Here is a 5,494-nt window from a genome sequence, read left to right as displayed (position 1 = left end):
CTTAGAGTATTTCTGTTTTTCTTTATTAGACCATCCAATTCAAGAGAAAAAGGATGAGATCTTATATTGGTGGACCTGTGAATTACATGGGAGACAGTTCAAAGTAATTATCTCAAAGAAATTTGCTGACCAGAATATCTGCCTGAACTCAAAATGCTTACAGATGTTAGAAACACTTTCCTTAGAACTGACACATTTTAATTGAAGTAGTTTTGGGATGTGTCTTGCCCAAGCAAGAATTTACTTTGCACATGTCTCTCTCAAGAAGCAAACATTTTAAGATGTTTAGAAATTATTATATCCTGTAAATAGACATTTTTTGTTATACATCTATTTTTTTGAAATAGACATTTTCTGTTACGCATCTATACACTCCTTTAAATTTTGTAATAGCACTCAAAGCTGGAAAGCAAAATATTGATGCTTACAATATCGGGTAAAGCCGGGAGGCAACTTCACTCACATCTTCTTGAATTACTTTTCCAGTTCTAAAGCTCTCAGCATCCAGTTCTCCTTTATCTGTTCTTGTTATAAAAAGTGGCAGGAGGCAGAGTGGCAGAATGACCCACAAGATGGCACCTGTCACCAGGGGACTTTTCCTGCATTCTGTAGGCCAAATTTTGTTTGAACTCACTGTGGCCTCTGTCATATCCTCAATTTCCCTCCACTCTTAGCCCTACCTCTTAATCCCCTTGCTGCAGGCTGAGGCTGTTTACCCAGCTCCTGAAACCTTTTCCTTCAAGAAGCCAAAGTCAAACTTGAATTTGAAATCTGGTCTCAGAATGAAGCAGCAGCAATGGTGACCAGGTACTGGATGTTGGGGTGCTATAGCAGCCTTCTTGTGCTCAGAGCCAGCGATGGAAATGATTGCTTTTTAACACTGATTTTCCCAGTGGCATGACCCCCAAGCCATACAGACCCTAAGCCTCAAGATAAGGGAAGCTCATTGCAACACTAATGAAACTAAAGGATTTTGGTTTCTTTTAAGGCAGATACATGACAAATGGATGAAATACCAGTGTCTTGAGATGGGCCTGCTGCTTTCAACCATAGCTAGAATTAAGCACACATCTACATATGTTACATCCAAGTTCTTCCTTTGAAAAGGAGTCAAAAATCTAATAAAGGAAAAGGATAATGCTTTTGAAGAACCAAGAGGTTTTTTTAAAAAATAACTTTTCTCACACAAAACAAGTATAATTTTATGATGTGTTTGGCAACTTAGAAACAGTTTCTCTTTCTCCAGCCACTAAAACTGTGTGATTTGGAGGAATCTGAGTATCTAGGGATTCGTTAAGCAAGTGATTATATGTCAGTGTATTAAGTCAGTGAGTATGTGCAGAAAGACTCCTTAATTGTGCTGGCCAAAGGTTAGTTTTATGTTCAGAGCCATGAAACGTCTTTAAATGTTAAAGCCATTAACTTAGTAACATGAGGAAGAGGAGGAATATTACTTTGTCAATATTCTTTGAAATAAACTCAATTCGAACAACAAGAATTTTTGTTTTATATTAATTAACTAGACTATTAGAAATAATTACAAGCCAGGCTGGAAAAGGAGGGACAGTGCAGGCAGGAGCTGGTGAGGAGGCCACTGATTCACACTGAAGCAGAGGCTTCATCTTATTCTTGTGGTGTCCAGGGAAACTGACAACTTCTCTGTACCAGCAGCCCGACACCTCTGCCTCTTTCTTTACCCCTGCCTCACCAAGGCAGAGAAGGCGATAGAGGAAGCCTACCACTGGCAGAGCACAGTGACCCATTGTGTGACAAGCCCCCGCCTCTTCCCTCAGCCCCTCAGGCAGGCGGGGACTGTGGCTGTCCACAGTTCCACTGAGTTCTCTCAGCATCTCAGCAATGGTGCTGAAAAGGGTCTTGAAGCATTGTAATTAAACTCATCTACAGCTGCTGTAATGAAACAAATCAGAGAAATGCATTGCATGTCAAGGACAGCCAACGTTTGTGCCTTTTCATAATCTTTTTTAAAATCATTGTTATTTCTCTGTGTTTCCTGTGTGAACACCATTACTTCTGCTTCTAACTACCTTCCTGCTCACTTGGGAGTCATTTTTAAGGTCAGCCAGTATACATTAATCCTGCCTCAAGTAAAACTGTACTCCTCATGATAGAAACGACAGGCCTATACAATAACACATGAAAAAGTCATTTATTATTTATTTTTAAAAAGCAAAAGGAATAGGCTGTCATTTTGCACATTACACAAGCGCTATATGAACACTGCAGAGGTAGGAGTGTGTGTGTGTGTGTGTGTGTGTGTGTGTGTGTGTGTGTGTTTATTACAGAAATACTATCCCCTATAATATCTCCTTGCTTTTCTGATTAATTTAGACTTTCTGCAATAGAGGAATAAACAATCACATTTTCACAGCACTCAAATGGAATACCATTGATATCTTTCCTTTAAATTTGTCACCCATTTGCTTCTAGTGTTTGATGCTCTGCCTCTCCCGACAGATAAGTCATGTCTTTTCTTCCCTGAGAGATTGAACCTTGCAAAGAAAGGGAGGGGCCACAGCAGGAAGAGGAGCAAGAAGGAGAAGCTGAGATCTTTACTGTGTGCGCGTTTATCTGTCTCTAAGTAGGACTTGAATATAATTCGGCAAGACACTCCTCTCCCTTTTGAGCTGGGCACAAAAACAAGCTCATGAAATCAAACAAGAGGGCAAGAGCTTATCTTCCCCCCAACAAATTTATCAAGAGAGAGTTTGTGGTGGGCTTATGAAACTGTCATGGAGGGACAAGGTAGAGATCAAATGTACTGTTGAGTAAGGAAACGAAGCACAAACTTTGCCCAGAGCTTGGGGACAATGATGCTCAAAGATTAACCCACCCTCTCAATTAACACCTCACATGAAAATCCCCGCAAGGTCATGGGATCTGTGCTTCCGTGCGGTCAATCAGCGCGGCCCGCCTCCATACAAACTGAGATCGAATGCAGAATTAACACCGGTCCCCAAGCCCTCGCTCACAGACTCACGTCAGATTAAGCCCTTGCACAGAGAAGATATGAAAAGCATTTCTAATTAGGGTCTGAGGTTACTGGTTAAAATGCAGTCGAGCAGTCTACCAACCATTCTTCTCTTTTTTTATAATTTTAATTAAACTCAGATACTATTTAATTCCTACCTGCATAGATTTAGTGCTACTTGAATGCAAACCTGATAAAGAATACTCCTGATCTCCACTTAGCTGCCACAAGGACTTATTAAAGAGGGGGTGACTGTCTCCAAGATCTTCCAGGAGTCCCTTTGCGATAATTACTTTTCTATCAAATGAAAAGCATAATATTTTTCCGTAAATAAGTTTTTTCCCTGTGAATCTTTGACTTTCCTACTCTCTTGACAAAATTGTAATTATAACTTCACTGTAGGGGTTACTTTACATCAGGCTAGCCCTTAGAATGCTTTTTCTTGCACACCAAAGCTCTGTTTCCTGGTGGCTTACCGTAACTCGAGATAGACACTAGAGAATTTCTCCTACAAATGCATCACTAATTAGATGCGGATGTGTTGCTTCTGTATTTAAAAAATGCCGTCGACCAGATCCTATTTGAATTATTAGGAATTCTGCAGTGTGTCTGAGTCCTTCTGCCATAGTCTGATTAGTAGTCTAGAGCCTTGGTACCAATTTTTAATATCTGCAGTGACCCCAGAAGCCTTAAACAACATCTTCGGCATACTAAAGCCTCGTTACTCCAAAGCACAGGTCTGAATAATTCAGGATCTGTGACAGCAGCTCTGCCCTTATGAAACCATTTGGGAGACTTTGGGATTCTAGAATCTGTAATGCTGATTTCTTTTCCACGGCCTTTCTATTTCTCTCCCAGTGGTAGCTTCAAATAGCCACTGCTTCAAAAATATTTTTCTAAAATCTTGCTGGAATAATAACAATATCTGAATGTATCCAAATAAGTTTCTATTTCAAGTAATTGTAGCAGAACTCCTGCTTAATTATGTAGGCCTAAACCCTCCCTTCAGCTGGGTGGCAGTTAAAATATACTCTCATGTTTGATTTCTTAAAAGTGTTATTTGCCATTTTTAAGATTAAATAACGTGAAAACAGGATGTGCTGTCATTAGACAATCTATTTTACATTTAAGGAAAGACACTTTGAATAAATGATATGTGAAGAAATGTGCTTTAGGTTTCTACTGATTGGATACCAATCTAAACACAAGATTTGGAAAAGTTTGGAACCTTAGAATAACCAGAGCTTTAGGGACCAGAAAGAACAAAATGTTAAAGGACTACACTCAAACTTTTTTCCTCTCCCCTTTTTTTTTTTCTCCATAAGCCACCAGCTGTAACTCAGAAGTACCCAAAAAGAGTCAGACTCTCAAGCAGTCAACTGGTGAACTGGGACCAGGGCATTAGTGAGGGGGTGTGCTCAGTGCTGTTTACAGAAGTGCTCTCTGGAAGTTGCTTGAGACTCTGCTACAAAGGACCAAGTCTTAGACCAAGCATTTTGCCTGAGTCTCAGAGCATGAAGCTGGTGATTTGGCACACGCATTTCATCAACAACAGGTTCTACCCGCCTCCAGACAGCAAGTGCAAGAACATGTTATGGGGCAAGAAGAGCTTGCCAAGGTTAGTGTAACACTCTGGCTTCTCAAAGTTTCTTTCCTAGGCCCCTTTTTCTGTCCTCACTACCACGAGTCCATATCCTTCTTTACCAGTCTGTCACCTGGATTATTGCAAGAGATTAATAACTGCCCTCTCTCCTCCTAATATATTTCTCTTCTACTATAATCCTTATTCATCCAATGATGCATGCTTCTCCTGGTTCCCATTTTTTACAGAATACCTTCACATCTATCACCTACATAGTTGGCAAACCATGTGGATTATACATCTCCATGAAGCTACCATCCAACTCTACCAATATATGCACAGAAACTTGAAAACATTTTCTTTCTTTTTTTTTCCTGAACTATAAAAGATGAGGGGAAAGCACGAACGCAATCTTCCACTACCACAAATTATGCAATCGAGTTTCCCACATTTGGGGAAATTGCAGGGGTCAGTACATCCGGAGTGCAATGGATAAGCCTCACCCTGGGAAAACCACCTTCATGATCATGGTATCTCTGCTGCCAGGTAAGAATAACTTGAAAACATTGTGAATTTTCCTATCTCAAGGTTTGGAAGGACAGCACAGCAACATGATAAAGAACAAACTGAGGCTGCATATGGTGGCTCATGCCTGTAATCCCAGCACTTTGGTAGCCAAGGCAGGCAGATCTCCCTGAGTTCAGGACTTCAAGATCAACCTGGTCAACATGGTGAAACCCTGTCTCTACTAAAAATATAAAAATTAGCTGGGTGTGGTGGTGTGTGCCTGTAATCCCAGCTACTTGGGAGGCTGAGGCAGGAGAATAGCTTGAACCTGGGAATAGGAGGTTGCAGTGAGCCAAGATCACGCCACTGCACTCCAGCCTGGGTGACAGAGTGAGGCTCGGTCTCAAAAAGAAAAA

The 5,494-nt window shown here is 40.7% G+C and overlaps 1 non-coding gene across 1 annotated transcript; it reads right to left on the bottom strand.

Moving 5' to 3' along the window:
* Positions 1 to 4,961: 4,961 nt before the first annotated feature.
* Positions 4,962 to 5,125, bottom strand: LOC119469660. The gene has a single exon (XR_005198496.1). It is a non-coding gene; the product is annotated as a U1 spliceosomal RNA (small nuclear RNA).
* Positions 5,126 to 5,494: the final 369 nt, after the last annotated feature.

Source organism: Cebus imitator, unplaced genomic scaffold (assembly GCF_001604975.1).
Source record: "Cebus imitator isolate Cc_AM_T3 unplaced genomic scaffold, Cebus_imitator-1.0 Scaffold19, whole genome shotgun sequence".
Classification (NCBI taxonomy): domain Eukaryota; kingdom Metazoa; phylum Chordata; class Mammalia; order Primates; family Cebidae; genus Cebus; species Cebus imitator.
The sequence above is the reverse complement of the archived record's forward strand: the minus strand, read 5'-3'. Positions and strand labels throughout refer to the sequence as shown.